The sequence below is a fragment of the Pelodiscus sinensis genome, chromosome Z (genome assembly GCF_052426305.1).
Source record: "Pelodiscus sinensis isolate ZL-2025 chromosome Z, ASM5242630v1, whole genome shotgun sequence".
In the NCBI taxonomy this organism is placed as follows: domain Eukaryota; kingdom Metazoa; phylum Chordata; order Testudines; family Trionychidae; genus Pelodiscus; species Pelodiscus sinensis.
The window spans coordinates 29,648,981-29,666,510 of NC_143085.1; the positions used below are offsets into that span (position 1 = coordinate 29,648,981).

A 17,530-nucleotide genomic window follows, 5' to 3' on the forward strand; every position below is an offset into this window, starting at 1 on the left:
CCCTGCTTCCGGTGTACAAGGGAGCGTCAACAAATTACTCGGGGGAAGAGGAAAGAACATCGAGGGAACTTTTTTTTTTTTTGCCTGTTTCTCTTCTTTCCTCTTCACTCCCCCATGTAGGTTATGTCTAGACTGCAAGCCTCTTTCGAAAGAGAGCGTCTAGACTGCACGTTGAACTTTCGAAAAAGCGGCTTGCTTTTTCGAAAGAAAGCATCCAGTGAGTCTGGATGCTCTCTTTCGAAGAAGCCCTATTTACATTGAAGAACGCCTTCTTTCGAAAGAGGAACTTTCGAAAGAAGGGGTTCTTCCTCGTGAAATGAGGTTTACCGCCATCGAAAGAAAAGCTGCGTTCTTTCGATTTAATTTCGAAAGAACGCGGCTTGAGTCTGGACGCAGGTGAAGTTTTTTCGAAAAAAGGCTACTTTTTTCGAAAAAAACCCTGAGTCTGGACACAGCCTTACTGTCCGTTCCTTTCCTTTTCCCTCGTTTCTTTTCTCCTCTCCTGTTTTACTTCTCTTCTTTCTCCACTTGCATTGGGCTCTCTAGAATCCCTCCTATGCTACACTGAGCCTTATGGCACACTGGGACAGACAGGAGCATTTTAGTTCTCGTGGGTAACCTCCATGCATGCGTTATAAAGCATTTGGGATCTTTCTTTGAGGGAGGCATCATTGACATGGCTGGATCATCCGGTGCTGATGCTCTGTCGATGATTGTAATGACCAATTTTTTAATTAATTTAGAAGAAACTGAATAAATGTCAATGTTTCTTCTGCTACAAGTATAGATGCGCACCTTTATGTTTTTTACATATTTAAAAATCCACATCACCTGTTCAGGAATAATGGGGGGGGAGGGTGCTCCTGTATCTCAGTTTCCCATCTATAAAAATGTGGTTAATAGTCCTGACATCCTTTGGAAAGAACTTTGCAACTTGCTGATGAAAAGCCAATGCTGTTTACATTGATCAAGTTTACTCACTTTATATGGTTGAATTTTAATGAACCAGTATAAAATAGTGGTTATTTACCTATAATATCTCTAATCATAACAGATATGATAGAATCAAAACTCTATTAGAAGGAGATGTGGGGAGAACTGTCCACCCACAGCACATGCATAAAACAAATGGCATTAGTACTTAGAGCCAACAATGCCCCAATAGGTGTGGATGCTGAAAGAGCATGATCACACTTGAGTAGTGCTGATGCTCTATCCAGTAAAGGGTGATGGTGACAGATACACAGTATAGTAAGGTATCAGTGTGTTTCAAACACATCCACACTGCCATGTGCTTTTGTGCAAGAGCATCCATGGCAGTGTGGATGCTTTCTTGTGGAAGAAAGCTCCGATGGCCATTTTAGCCATAAGGCTTTCTTGCGCAAGAACCCCCTGCTGTGTCCAGACTGCCTTCTTGCGCAAGAGAGCTTACAACTGTTAGAAAAGTGCGTAGCTCTTGTGCAAGAGGCCCTGTTTTCTCGTGCTTTACTCTAAATCTTGTTGCACAAGAGCGGGCAGGCCATGTGGATGCTCTGTGAGTTCTTGCCCAAGAACCCTCCAGTGTATACATAGCCCTGGGGAGCCTAGATGCTGTAATTAATCCATTTGGTGTTTTCTATAGGAATGGCAGGTCTGACTGAGGTGGAATGTGGCACCCAGACAGACATCTCAGGAATGGAGGAGATCCAGGCTGAAACCAGGGCAGAGTCCTTAGAAAGGTACAAGCAGGTGTACAAATATCTAGCCAAAGGTAGATACCCCAGGCACCTCACCGCACTGCAGAAGAGGAGCCTTCGGAGATACGCCACTAAGTTTGAAATGGAAGGTAAGTGTGAGGCAGTGCCCTAATTGTAGGGCCTGATCCAAAGACAATTTAAGTCAGTGGGATTCTTTCCATTGATTTAAATAGGAATTGGATCAGGCAAGTGGACCTGAGTAACTTTTATCTCAACACTCGTTTTAATTTGGCAAGACAAAATCCCCTTCGCCCTCTTTCACTTACACCTTGAGTTGGGCTGATATAAAATCAATGGCTGTAACTGCAGGAACTGTTCCCTCTTTTGCACGGCAACCCAAACCTCCCTCCGTTCTCAGAAACCTCGCTCCCTTCTCAGACAGACTTTCTGAAGGCCTCTGAAACAAACCACGGTCCAGGTTTCGAAGCTCCAGTGAACTCCACGGGGGCTGCAATTCTCCGAGAAGTCTCTAGGCGCCTCAGGGATTTCCCCAGGGACGGGCTGTGCAGCTGGGGCCAGGCAGGGGGCTGGTCCGGGCTGCTCTCCCGGTCCCCTGCAGCCTGAGGTTTCTAGGAGAACAAGCATCTGGGACCAGATGCTGGGAAACGCTTCGGCTGCCACAGCCCCGGCAGTTCCAGCGCCTCTGCGGCTGCAGGCTAGGGAGCCTCTCTGCGGCATCCATTGCCAAGCGACACTGAGACACGGTCCCTGGGCGGGAACATGGGATGGGGCGGGGGAGCGACGCGGGTGCCCCTGTGAAAAGAGCCAGGCGCGAGCTGCGGGAGGGGAGGCGCGCGCGCGCGCGGGGCCGCAGAGCCGCGGCCTTAGCGCAGCGTCCCGCCCGGCTCCCTCCCCCCCAATGCTGAGCATGGACGCGGCCCTGCAAGTGGCCGAGGAGGAGGTGGTGGAGTCCTGCAGCCCCAGCAGCAAGTTCGAGGACATTTACCGCCTGCTGTCCGAGGGCTGCTTCCCCCCCAGCTTCTGCTCCATCAAGCGCAAAAACCTCAAGCGCTACGCTCAGAAATTCATCATCGAAGGTAAAAGCGAGGCCGGGGAGGGGGAAGAAGCCGCCAGTCTCCGCGGGGCTCCGAGGTCAGGCGCTGGGCTTTACAGCCAGGAGATGCTGCGTAACAAATAGTTATTTGCCTTCTGCTTTTTCAGCCCCCTGGGTGCACTAAGGGACTTTCTGCACAGCCAGGAGGGCGAAGGAGCAGTGTTCCCTGGAAGTTTTTCCATCTATGTGAAGAATAATTTTTATGTGCACCAAGGCATATGCGGATGTGCACCACCAGCAGAAACACATGGTTCTGGCTGAGGGTGCTTGCTAATCTGCTGGGCAGCATTTGAATTTCTCCTGGGTGGCCACTGAAGCACTTAGGTTACAGGGAACGCTGCTAGAAACCTACTTTTTCTTTAAGAGGGAAGGTTGGAATCCTCAGATCCACCTGACTTCAGGAGCTGGGGCTTTATAATACTTATTGTGAGACTGGCAAGAAAATCATGTGAGTTGGCAAGACTGAACTGCCCCTGCAGATCAGTGCATCCCTGCCCAAAACACTCCCTGACACATGGGTGCTGTGCACGCACTTCACTATCACACCCATTGCTCTGCACCTGCACACTCCCAAGAGGAGCACAGTCCTCTTATACAGCCAGTGCGTGCTATGCTGTCTGTCAGTGGAATGGTAGAGAGGTGTACAGATCTGTTCTAGGAAGGTTCTAATACCATGTTTATCACTATAACATCTGAGACCTTCCTAGAGTGTTACTCCTCACCATATCAGCAGGTATACAAACCTCTATCAAATGGAATAAAGGAGGAATTTGGCCACTTACCTTTCCCTCTGGAGGGAGGAAAGCTCTGAGAATGCAGGTAAATTAATTTTGCATTCCAGGGGGTAAATTATTAATTTTGTTTATAGCAAAACTATGCTAAGAGTGAAGTTATTCTAGGACAAAATGACTTCACTATCCTGGATGGTTCTACTATTTTCAGGGGAAAAAAGAGTTCTTGGTTTAATGTTTGTGTTGATTCTAGTTTAATTCTGTTTCTGGGCCCCTTGCACTATCTTTTTGTTTAGGCATCCCTTGGTAAATACACTGATAGTTAGTTTCTCATCTCTTTTGGAAGAATGACCTCCCATTTGGAATCCAGTAACTGGAAGTTTCTGGACTGTGTGCTCAAAAATTAGTCTGTGAGCTAGCCTGTCTACTGTGAAGTACTGGTTTTTAGTTGTCTGTAGCCTATCCTCTTTCTTATTTCATTGCAGGTGGCTGCCTTTATTATGTGGGACCAAAGAAGGAGGAAAAGCGCGAAGTTATTGTAGATCCTGAAAGGAGGCGGCAGGTCTTCCTGGAAAGCCACTTCACAGAAATTGGGAACCATTTGGGACAAAAGAAGACAGTACACAGGATTCAGAGTCAGTACTACTGGCTGGGGATTGTGAAGGATGTAGTAGACTGGGTACGTACTACGGACGTAGTAGTGTAGTCGATTGACTGATTAACCAATAAGCAAAAGCTTATAGGTTAATCCTATGGGCTACATGCATTTCCCCTCCTACCCACACCAGTAAATTTTTTAGCAGGCTGGCCAGCAGCCCCGCTCAGACCTGGCTTACAATGTGTCCAGAACCTACCCCACTGCAAGACTGCATTTAAAGTGTATTAGACGCTAGGCAGGCAGCTCAATCCCAACTCGCACCAGGCCCAGGAGCTCAGACCTACCCTTAACAGGGGCAGCTGCCACCCCACATTGTTGCTTCTGTATCGGAGGCAGAAGGGCAAAAGGCAGCCAGTCCACAAAGATTTTTAAACTGGCACTTCTCGTGGACAAGCTCCCGCCTGGCACCCCAAGCTGCTGCTGCTTTGAAATGCCACAGGCAGCCCAGGGTCAGGCTCCTCACAGAATTTCCATTGAGCCCACCGTCAGCGAGACAGTCCCCAGCTGACTCCAGACTTTGGAGCTTTCGCTTTTGAAGTGTAGCAACAGCCCTAATGCATTGACTATTCGATTAGTCAATTACCTGATACTTAACATCCTTAGATGTGCCTGGTCTTGACCATCCTGGCTTCCTGACAGAGCCTCCTGACTTCTTCACGGGGGACTGATACAGGGATTTTAGAGCTTCCAGTCCATCCAGCTCTACATCTTGGATGACTGGTTTTCTGTGTTCACTATCTCACCATTACCCACATGCGCCTTAATCCCTGCAGTGTCACTCTGTAACAAGCCACTAGGGGGAGCAGAAGTGTGATTAGAAGAAAGATTTATGCCTTCTCCCAACCCAAACAACTCCAGTTCCTCCAAAGCAGATGATTCCCAACAGAGATGGGCCCCAACTGGGACATTTGCAAATTCTGGGAAAAGTCTGATCTGGACCAGACCTTGCAACTTCAGCATGTCCATCTACCTCTGGGATGTTCCACCTCAGCCTGGGACTCTCCCCAGAGTAACTCCCAGCTAAGTCATAGGCTGTCAAACCTGTTGGCACATGAGAGGAGACTCTAGGGCCATGAACTACAGTGAACTAGCCACATGTGGCTAGTGTGTTGGACACCACAGCTCTAGGGTGTGGCTGCTCCAGGGAGTCTTGGCTTCAGTTGTGGTAAGTGAACCCCCCAAAATAACCCAAGAGGCTTAGATTGAAAGATTTCCAGGATGGAAGGGAACATTGTGATTATCTAGTCTGATCTTCAGTATAACAGGCCACAGAATTGCCCCACAATAACTCCTAGAGCAGACCTGCTAGTAAAACTTCCAAGCTTGATTTAAAAATTGTCAGTGATGAAGAATCTATCACAACCTTTGATACATTTTTTCCAGTGATTAAACTCCCTGATTCTTAAAAATTGATGCCTTGTTTCCAGTCTGAATGTGTCTATATACCTTTTAACCATTGGTTCATGTTAGACCTTTCTCGGTTAGGCTGAAGAGCCCAGTTTTAGATATTTGTTCCCCATGTACATATTTACACAGTGTAATCAAGTCAACTCTGAGCCTTCTCTTTGTTAAGCTAAATAGATTGAGCCCTTTGAAACTATCACTGTTTTCTTACCTTTTAATCATCTGAACCTCCTCTAGCTTATTAGTTTAACTTCTCAAAGCATGAGTGTAACAAGTTTCATGATTCCCTGCTGTGGCACCTCCTTCTGGCCACTTCTGGAGAATAGCTCTCAACCAGTTTGAAGCCTGCTGTTTCCCTGAGCTTCTTTCCTTACTTCCTGTCTCTGATTTCTAGCTCACCCCAGGTTGCAACTGGAGCCTTCTTTGCTCCTTATGGCTATTTCACCCTTTTTTGGATTCTGGCAAGAATCCGTATCTCCAGGCAGGGTCACAGGGTTACTCACTTTTCCACGTCTCTCCCTCCTCTCTAGTGAATGCTGCACTGTTCCTTCCTGCAACTCCTCCTCCTTCCATTTTGCAGCCTACCAGACACACTTCCTGAGTCTGTGATTACCGTACACTGTACACTATATCTTTCTCAGCCTGTTCTTGCACTCCACTCCTGGTTTTTTATACCTGCTTACCCTGCCCCATCTGACCTTTTCAGCCCTGAGTCTCCTCTAAGTGCAGCCTGTCACAGGGCTAATTGGCCCTTTTTACCCAATCTGGCCTTTGTAGGCACCATAGTGGACACCAGAACTGGACTGAGGATTCCAGCAGTGGTCACACCAGTGTCAATTATAGAGGTAAAATAACCTCTCTGGTCCTACTTGAGAATTCCCTGTTTATGCATCCCATTACTCTAGCCTGCACACTAAAGACAGGTGTACACTTATGGAGAAAGTCAACTTAAGATCCACAACTCCAGCTATGAGAATAGCATAGCTCGTGTCAATGTACCTTAAGTAAATTTCCACCGCATCCCCATTGCAGGAGGTTGATAAGAGAAACTCTCCTGTCAACTTCCCTGACTCCTCGTGACCTGGTGGAGTACTGAGGTAGAGAGGGGTGTCATTAGCATTCAATTTAGTGGGTCTTTACTAAACCCACTAAATAGATCCTTGGGCAATCGCTCTCTGGAGCCTCCGTTTCTAGGTAAGTATAGACAAGGCCTAAGCCATCCTGAGTCCCTGCAAAGCAGCACTTTTTGATAATCTGTATGTGTTCCCTTCATCCTTGTCCCTACTGTGCAATGGAGTCCCGGTTAGTTTTGGTATTTCTCAAGCCCCTTACTGTAAAGCAAGAAGAGGGAAATAATTGAATGGGAAGGTGGTTATGTGCTACTTACATTCAAGCTGTACTTACTTATTTACTGTAGTTTCTTGACTCCAGGGGCCGTCTTGCATTTAGAGAGAGGCTCAGAATCCTGGGGCTGTTCCATCAGTGACTAGTAGTGTCACAGTAGGTCAGGTCCACGCCTCACAGAGTTTGACAGCCTTTTGGAAAAGTCTTAGGCTCTTTGCTTTTCAGATCAAAATGTGTGAAACCTGTCAGAGCGCAGAACACAATAAGAACATGTCACGGAAAGCGAGGCCTATCAAAGTGGAATCGCCTTGGGAAGTACTAGGATTAGAAATTCATGGTAAGTGTTTGAGATGAGCCTCTCCCTGGCTAACACAATAAACAGGCCTTTCCTCTGTTGTTTGTAGGAAACTTGTACAGACTGTCAATAGATACAGAAAATGTATCGCTGTGTGGGGAGCAAAATCTACCAGATTCTGCATTGAGGGACACATCAAGGGTGAATTTATCAGCCTGCTAAAATATAATCTGATCCACACAGTTTGCTGAGCTTCTGCTGTATATTTAAACAGGAGCTCTGGTTGTTCATTGCCACCTAGGATTGGGACCACACTGAAGATTTTGTAATGACAAATGTCACTGGAATGTAACAGCTCAAAGCATTTGCACTGCAGATGTAGCATTTAGCTGTGATGTTCTTTGTACTGCTCATTTTTCTGTGTTGTTTTTTATCTTCTTTGTTTGGCTTATACTATGGCCTAGATTATCTAAATCAATTGATTTAGATCAGTGGTGGGTAACCTGCAGCCCACAGGACACATGCAGCCATCAAGGCATGGCTCCCATGGCATTTTTGTTTATTGTGATCCATATGCAGGGTTGCCAGATTCCACTGGTTTCCTTCTGTGTAGTTTTTTTTCCTACTAATATGACATTCACGTAAAGCACAGGCATGTGAAGTGAGGTGTGTGCTGATTGCACGCAACATTGTGAGAGCCGTGTGCTCCCTCTGCATCCAATCAAAGCACTGCTGTGGTTCAGTTGGAACACCCTGCAAATTCTAGATACACGAGCACAGTTAGCAAAACTGCCTTAATCCGGGAAACTGTCTTGGTTATGACAGTCTTGCGTCCCACGGAGATGAAGGCAGGCCATTCCTGCAGCCCACTCACTAGCCTAGGTTGCCCATTGCTGATTTAAATTAATGCTTATTTTCGCAGGACCTTTTCCAGAGACAAGCCGGAACAATACACATATACTCACTGTAACAGACTATTTCACCAAATGGATCGAAGCCGTCCCTCTGCCGAAAAAAGATGCTTTATCTGTGGCAAAAGCGCTGGCTACAATTTTTTACAGGTGGACTGCTCTGGCTACTGACACTTTTTATTGTGTTTTGTGGATGCAATATATGTACACATCTCTCTGCTAGTAATATTTCCTACTCTGAAACCCTGGTATGGACACTATTGAGGGATTTTCAGATGCTAATGAATTCCATCTCACAAGGCCTCTGGGATACACGCATTAGTAGCTTTGTTTTCCAGAAGGGGAAACTGAGGCACAGTGTCATTTCTGGCAATTCAAGTAGTCTGTGATGGCTGGTATCCCCTGATTGCACAGGTATCCCAAGCCTGTACATTAGCTACAAAACCATTCCGTCTTCTCTACAGTGGAATAGCTACAGGGCCTGATCTTGCTCCCACTGAAATCATTTGTGGAGTGTCACCAGGAAGCTTAATGGAATATAAATTAGGCCTTAAAGAGTAGAGGAGGTCTGTGAAACTCAGAGGTTAGATTTACCAGAAGACTGGTGTAACAAGAGAAGACAGAGAGGTTCGTTTCTCTCATCCCAGATCTCCTCTACTCAGCCAAACCCATCTGCTTTCAGATTATTCTTTCCTTGATGAAAAGATGGACATATTAAATGTTCCTTGTCCTCAAGGGAAGGTTAATTTGTGCCTGTCCTTTTAATAATGAAAATCCCCCACATGCTGACCTTGGCTGAGAGGCCTGTGGTGAGTGATTGCTGCAGAATTTTCCCCCTGTCTAAGTCATTGCCATGGTCTGTGTTCTTTGTCCCATAAGGCAATACGAGAGCAGCTTGCAAGGAGCTGAAGGCTTGTGTTTAGTGACCGACGGTTGGGTTCTACAATTTTCTTTTCTCCTTTTTGTCCAGGTTTGGAGCATCCAAGAACATCTATTCTAGTCAGAACTGGGATTTCTGCGATGAGGTGGGCCAGACAGAGGGGCGAGGCGTGTAACAATGACATTGCTTCCAGCGGAGGAAGCTGCTTCCCTCTGTGCAGTGTCCTCTCCCAGAACCATGTGCAAAGTGCAGGATGTGGGTTTTTCAAGGGGACTTAAGTAGGCAACAGAATCCTCCCCCTGCTCTAACCCAGGTCCAGAGTGCAGGATACCCTAGGTCAGGGCTACTCAAGTTGGGAAGCCCTGGGGGCCACAATGATGCTCACAGCACATGCTGAGGGCCGCAACTAAAGCACAGTTGCATATACATGCAAATATATATGCAAATAGCGTCTTTCACACAGACGGGCATGAACAAAGATTAAGGCAAGACTACACAACACACAGGCCCCATTTAAGTCAGTTTTTTTTATATTAATAAAATGCAATATTTCCCCCATTTCCACCCATATGACAGCCCTTTTAATGAGCAATGACAATCCAGGAATTTAACTGCTGTTGATATGCACTTTAGAAGACTATTGTATTGACTCATCATTGTGGAGCTTGTTCCCTGTGGAGGCCACGTTCAAAGGATCCCACCTGCAAGCTGCATGTTGAGACCCACATAAACCCAAACCACACCATAGGCTGCAAACAAGCGGGCTGCATGCAGCCTATGGGCCACATGTTGAGTAGCCCTGCCCTAGAGTAACAGCTGGTGCCCTGCATATTCCCTCATGGGAGATCTTGACCAATGATTCTACAACAGGCCTGGGCAAAATACAGCCTGTGGGCCAGATCCAGCCCACCAAGGCACCAGATCTGGCCCACAGATGCTGCAGGGAGCCCCAGGCAGGCTCCCCATTTGCCTTACCCCACCCAAATGCCACTCAGAAATGCCACTGCGGGGCAATTTCACTTTAAAAACTGTGAGCCCAGAGGGGAGGGAGGGATAGCTTTAGGAGTTGCTCCTGCCCCCAACACGATCCCATTGGCCAGCTTCTGGCCAGAAACTGGCCAGTGGGAGCTGGCTATTTCAATAACAGGCAGCCATGAAGCACATGGGGCTTGTAATTATTCACAGGGCACATAGCAGCAAGTGGGGCAGGCAGGAAGACTGATTCAGGAACAGCTGCTGGCTGTTAAGTCTCTTGGCCACAGCCTGCCTCTGGCACCCCAGCCCCTTCCATCCCCAACTGACTGCCCCCCACTCCTGCCCTATACTTCATATACCTAAATCCTCTGCCCCCCCTTCTATACCCATATCCCCTCCCAGATCTGGAACCCCAATCTCCTGTCCTAGCTCACAATTCAAACCCCTGCATTCCCTCTTGTACCCCAATTCCCTGCCCTAGGTCACAATCCAACTCCTGCTCCCTAGTCCAATGTCCTAGGTTACAACTGCCTTGTTCATCCAAACTCCCTCCCTTACCCCAGGCTCCCTTCTGCACCTAACCTCCATCCCAGACCCCAGCATCCATTAATATCATATAGGAGTGCAGGTCTCAACCACTTTCCAAATTTTTGGAGTGGCCACCCAGCAAAAATTATTGCCCACCCCTGCTCTACAAAGTTGTAGATCCATTGGCTGTAAACCTAGCTAGGCTTGCATACTGTCCATCTCCTCCACAGTGTGCAGAAGGTGAGAAGTCTCAGTAGACAACCTGGCCATAAACTCTTCTATCACACAATGGAGTCTCACCCTACAATACATGGTTCTAGATGGCTCCAAACACAGTTATTGTTTGTTTATTGCAGAAGCTGTATGCCGCATCATTCATTCATGTGGTTCTGTACAGCTCCCAGTAAAGACTCCCTCCTTGCTCTCAAGTCCTTTCAGTCTACAGGGAGGATTTCTCCGTACAATGTTTTTCCTTAAAACTAATTCTGAGACACTGCCTACAACCACATTGCTTGACAACAATGGGGTTCGCTCAGGTATAATCTAATGTATGGTTTTCCTGCGAAAATGTATGGTTTTCCTTCATATTCCCTAGGGATGTAAGAGGTTAACTGGTTATCCACTTAGCAGTAGGCTTATCAGCTTGCTTACCCAGGAACTGGTTAACCAACCTGGCCATAGGAACCCTCCGCCTGCATCAGGCCTGACCAGCTGGACCCCATCCACATCGCAGCAGACCAGAATAGCCCGCACAGTGGTTAATCAGTTAAACAAATCACTGAACTGGTTAACTATTTTAGTGGATTTTTATATCCCTAGTACTCCCTCACTTCAGTTCTTATCTGATTTTGGCAGCCACTGTCTCATAAACTGCTGGAATCCAATACCATGAGCCTTCTGGAAGCACACATGAGATAGTGGGTGTTAAATCTGTTCCTCCAAACCACTGCCCTTTAGGGACAGCAGCACTTTTTACAGGGCTGGTTCATTGCTGAATATATTCTATCTTGGAACTCAGACCAACGTGACCTTCCACCTTCTAAGGCAGTGAGATTATTTTTGTTTGTATTAAACCATCTTGTTGTTTGACTGATGTGAGACCCTGCACTTTGCAGGTGAGCAGGCATTTAGGTGAGCGCTGGAATATCTCCCAGACACTGACTCCTGCTGACCCTGCCAATTTCCCCGGCCTGGACAACTGCACCAATGAGCTGGTCAAATCCTCCATCCAAAATGTGGTGAATGAGAAGCCAAGCGAATGGGATGACTATCTCGACCCGATTCTCTTTGACTTCCGCACGTCTGTCAGCTCCATCACTAAATACTCCCCCTTCTTCCTGATGTTTAACAGATACGTCTGTCTTTCGTCGGAGGTAACTTTTAGGGAAAGAAAAGCCACGGCAGATGTTCTCTGTTAATGCATATACAAACGCTTGGGTCTGTTCGTGCCTTTCAGGTTGAGTTTGCCAAGGATTCTAAAGAGCAGAGTGCTGCTCCCAGTAAAGCGGATAGCCTCCCACCATTCACCACAGCTGTTCAGGAGCAGAAGAATGCAGTAAAAGAGATCGTAAGTCACTTTGTGCTTTGGAATCCTCCGAGTAGGCTGGAGTATTTGCCATACATGTGGTGGGGCGAGGGGAAGAATGGACAGGCCATCTGCCAGAGGTTGCACCAATTCATATGTCTACTCATGTCCCATCATTAGCATGGTATGGATGTTGCAGCATGGCACTGAGGTAGAAGCTGAATAAGGAGATTCCTTCTGGGCCCAATCCTATGAGGTGCTGAGCATCTTCAAGCCCCACTGAAATCGGTAAGGGTTAGGGATGCTCAGGAGCTGGATCTAGGGCTGGCTACTGCCTGTCTCAGATCTGTGATATCCAAAGAGTTAATATGGCCCAGAGTAGTACAGGGAATCCTTGGGGTGGGTGAAGAGATCCCATCTGATGCTTACCATGGAACGTGCTGTGTTAAACACCTGCCTCCCCACAGTGGGGAGAAAGGAGCTCTGGAGAGCCATGGCAAGAAACTGCTGTTTGTGTCTGAAATTCAGGCCCAAGGCAGCCTAATGGAACCTACTGGGATTCTCAACTGTGGCTCATGAGCCAAAATCTCAAGTCACCAGAATGTGTCAAAAGGTCACACAGGAAGCCAGGGGTCAGGAGGAGATTTCAGAGGGGTGCAGAGTAGAGATGTTAAAATGTTAATTAACTAAATGTGCACAACCACTGAAAATTTTCAACAGTTATACATTTACACAGAGGGGACAAGCTGCCCCTCTCCCACATGCTGTTGCCTCAGCTCCAGTCAGGGCAACTAGGCCAAACCACACCTTGCTGTGACCCTGGTGGCCCCACTACCTGGAGTGGGCAGCTGAGCCCGACAGCACCACAGGGCAGGAGTTCCAGGAGCTGCTGCTATCGTATGCATGGTGCCCTTATTTAGCATTTATTCCGTTAATGTGAACCTTCTATAGTGAAGGTAAGAAGTATTTAGTAAGCCAGGTGTTTTTTGCACTGAAGCATTTTACTGGGTAGTGACAGGCCATTGAGCTTTACAGGAGAGTCCTAACACCCAAAAGTCCGAGAACAATTGGCCAGGTAAATAGAGCACTAGACTAGAACTCAGGAGAACTAAGTTTGTTCTCCATTCTGCAACTGGCCTGCTGGGTGACATTGGTCTAGTCACTTCAACTCTCTGTGCCTCGGTTTCTTTCTAAATAAAATAGGCATAATGATTGATCTCTTCTGTAAAGTACAGTGCGATCTGTTGGATGCAAACTGCAATATAAGAGCAAGGTGGTATAATGATTTGAATTGGGCCACTTGGTAAGACTTTTCTTACTCCAGTAGGATTTTGATTCTTTTTATTATCCATTAATTGTAATAAAATCGAGTGGGGTGAAATGAGGGCTGGGAACCTGGACTTCTGGGTTCTACACCAGAATTTGCCACATAGTGTGACCTTGGGGAAGTTACTGAACTGCTCTGTGACCCAGCTTCTCCCTCTGAAATAAGGGTAACAATGCTTATGTGCTATGGAGCAATACAGTTTCTAAGAGCTAGACTCAGGGAGTGTGTCACCTTGATTTCTCATTGGTATATGTCTCCATTTGAGTTTAAACTCTCACTTTGAGGGGCTAGTAGAACGGGGGATAGCAAAGAAAGCACCTAACAAGAAAGTGAAAGGAAGAGTCACTAACTATACCCATCATCCCCCAGTATTCAAAATCAACCAACTCAGATCCCCTTGTACCTAGTTCCAGACCTGTAACTCACACTCCCACAGCATCCCCTCTGACTGCAGCCCTGCAGCTTGCTAGCTCTTTGCTGGAATGCCTTGTTTTAGGTCAATGTAGCAGAGAGAATTGGTGTACACTGACATAAGAAATTACAGCAAACCACAAAAACCATCCCACTAACTTGAGTGATCCTCTTTGCAGGTGATAGCAAACATGGCTGCAGCATACAAGCGAGAACAGAAAAGCGTGAAAAGGAAAATGAGGAGCCTGCCATCCCTTGCCTTTAAAGTGGAAGATGGCGTGTTTGGTAACACCACTAACTCGTCCCTGAAGAAGTTGAAGAAGAGCCAGTTTATGGCATTTCAAATCGAGACAGTCATGTCACCTGAGCAGAATACATCTGGGATGAAGAAAACCAGCTAAATTCCAGGGTCTAACTCAGGGTCACTGGCAACTTTAGCAGGACGTGTTCTTTTGAGATACCTGCATGGAAAGTTCATACTCAGACCTGGGTAGGTCTGTGGCACGGTGAAAGTTGAGTGAGCATCAAAATGGCCCCACTGCTGTCATGCCTGAGCCCTTCTGAGCCGTCATGGATTCGTCCATACAACATCCCTGAGAGGTGTTGTTTTCCCCACTTTACAGATAGGCCACAGAAGCAGAAAGCATTGTATTGATTGGCTAAAAGCTCCACAGTAAGCATGATTAGGATTGTGCGCGTGTTGGTGTAAATCCGGAATAACACCATGAAAATCAAAGTGGTGATTATGGCTGTAAATGAGAGGAGAATCTAGCACAATTGAGAATTGAACCCAGATCTGTATCCCATTGACTTAGCTTGAAATCATCCTTCCTGCCATTGATCTAGATTATTACACTAGGGCTGTGTATGTCCTTTGGGGTGTGTAAATGGACTGAAATACTCATGTTCATCCTGGAGGAGTAAAACCCGGAAAATGAGAAGGGTTTTTTTTCTGATTGCCTAGACAGAGAGATACTTGATCTTTGGCTTTTATGTTTTACATCCTGCTCTTCACTAAAACAGAATGAATTCTGAAAGTTCCATACAGTCAGTTCTTATGTTGTCTGGGTTACACAGTGTAGCATGTAGATCCAGAAAGGAATGTTGAATACTGCACTTGTGACAAATAGCCTAGGTGTTAATATTGGTTTGTATATAAAGTAACTGTGTCCTAGCTCTGTGATAAAGCTTATACAGAGGAAGAGACTACAGCCATATCATAGTTCTGAGATACATGGGCTATTCTGATTTTGAAAAGAAATATTTATGTCAGCCCTTGGACTTTTTGAAACTGGGTCTCTTACAGCTCCCTTAGGGCTAGGGTTTAACTAAAAATCCTCTTGAAGCAATTCCTTGTTTAAATCTAACTATTTCCACTGGATGCTAACAAAGCACTCTAAAGAATAAAGCATTTGGACTTTTTTGCAGAAAACATTTTCTTTAAGGTGTGTAATTTTCCATCGGCCTGTATGATGGTCTGGGGTAAGTTAAATCTGACTTTTTGTTGTTGGAGAGGAAGAAGGTGAACTCTCTTCCCTGCCAGAAACAATTTGTAATTATCCCCATATTGCCTGGGAGAAGGAGAGATGTGTATGGGAGAAGAGGGCTCATTCCAGTCTTGTTACCCTGGCAGAGTTATACAGCATGTTTATTACTCCTGTTTTCTCTCCCATCTTAGCTTCATGCATTTTGCTTCCTTAAAAAATAATTATCAGAGAGAGCTGATTTATTTCACAATGGACAAAGTGAGCTGAACTTTGGGCCAGCTGAAGAAACATTTTAATTCCATGAAAGGGGCATATAAAAATGGGAGTGTAGGTTAGCTAAACACTGAGGTGAGGCCTTTTTGGCCCATGAGATGCAGGCCCTAAGCGCCTGACGCAGGAGGAATGTGGCCAGGAGTTATTCTGTCTCTCTTGCTCTCTACCAGTTGGGGCTTGGGGCTGTTTCCACGCCCTCTGCCCCTGATCTTGGAGCGAAGATTGGGAAGGGCTGTGTGTTGCCAAGTCAGCACAGGGGCACAGAAGAGGGTTGAGGACAGTATTCCTTGTAAACTGTGCACTTGGGTGGCCACCCAGGAGAGATTAAAATGCTGCCCACCTGATTAGCAGGGTGCCCACCATCAGCAGCCTGTGTTTCTATGTGGCAGCGAACATCTGCATGTGCCTTGTTACCCAGGACAAAATGTATTCTCTACACACATGAAAAAAATTGAAAAACGGGGGGATTGGTACAAAGGTACTGAATGTGAAGCTATAGGTGATTCCCCTGCTTATGGCCAAAGCTTGCTGCTATGCTTCACTTTGCACTGTAAAACAGCATCAGCATTTCCTTGGTTAAGCCTGAAAGGAATAGCACATAGCATAGGCCAGTGTTTCTCAACCAGTGCTACAAGTAACCTTGGGGTACTTGAGAGAAGTCTGGGGGGGTACATTAACACAACTGAAATTTGGAGAAAACTGAATTTTTGTGTTAATTTTTTACAGCACTTTATTATTTTTTTACTTTTACATCCAAACATTTAATTGCCTGTCCTGCTACAATTAAGCTGTTTAAACAAATGTGTTGCAAGGGTAGAAAAATATGTTGTGCCTCTGAAAACTAGGTACTGGGGGGGTATTTATAATTTTTATTTTTTTTTAAAAAAGGGGTACTTTATAAAAAAAAGATTGAGAAACACTGGCATAAGCAACATCCGCAGCAGCTGAACCTGGGCACCTTCTGCAGAAAGCTGGTGGACTCTGGCTAAAGCAGGGTGAAAATGCAGGGGAAGTGGCAGGAGTGGATCACCCTGCACAGATCCCCGCTCACACCCCTTGTTTGCAGCTCCCTCCAGCCAAGCTTGGCAGCTGAGGATCCCCAAAGGGGGAGTCCATCTTCGCCATGCCCAGCCCAGGGAATCCGCGCACCCTGGAGCGCAGGCAGCAGCCTGGGGCTAGAACAGCTGGCCCTGGCGCACGGTTGCAACCCCGAGAGCAAAGCAGGGCTGGCAACTTTCGGGCAAAACTGGCAGCAGAAGTCCCGCGAGGGGCACAGGGGCGCCCTCGAGGGGTAGAGCCAGGCGCCCGGCCAGGCGAGGCAGACGCATTTCCGCGAGCCCCAGCTCACAGCTCTGGTTCCTGCTGGGGCTCAGCAGCCGGTGCAAGGCGAGAGAGGAGCTAGATGCTTTAAGGTGATACCCCCTGTGCCTAGGCCAGGCACGTGGCTGCAGCCCCCTGCTCCCGACAGACACACACACACGTAACACAGTGATAGAGATGTAGCAGTGTTAGTCTGGGGTAGCTGAAGCAAAATGCAGGACAATGTAGCACTTTAAAGACTAACAAGATGGTTTATTAGATGATGAGCTTTCGTGGGCCAGACCCACTTCCTCAGATCAAAAATCCCACGAAAGCTCATCATCTAATAAACCATCTTGTTAGTCTTTAAAAGTGCTACATTGTCCTACACGTAACACAGGTTGCAGAGGTGGGCGTGGTTCCCTGGTGATGTCAGACGGGGAAGCTCCTCCCACTTCCGACCTTGTCCTGCAGACCAGCTAGGGCCGTGTGGCTCCGCGATGCTCCGCGCGCCTTGCAGCTGCTGCCGGCCAGGTAAGAGCTGGTCCCAGTGTGCGGGGCAGCACGTGGCGCTGCACGGCCCTGCTGTGGGACTCTGCAGCGGCGGCTCCATCGCTGTCCCCAAAGGGTGGGAGCGCCGGGGGATATCTCTGAGTTTGGGGCTCGCCCGGGTGCAGGAGGCCCCGAGTTGA

The 17,530-nt window shown here is 47.1% G+C and overlaps 1 protein-coding gene across 2 annotated transcripts in view; it reads left to right on the forward strand.

Moving 5' to 3' along the window:
* Positions 1–17,235: 17,235 nt before the first annotated feature.
* Positions 17,236–17,530, forward strand: part of ABCB9 (ATP binding cassette subfamily B member 9) — a 43,095-nt gene continuing 42,800 nt past the window's right edge. For both annotated transcript variants that reach the window (XM_075898583.2, XM_075898584.2), the window contains exon 1: positions 17,236–17,372. The gene's annotated coding sequence lies outside the window, so the exon portion shown is untranslated. The remainder of the gene's footprint in view (positions 17,373–17,530) is intronic.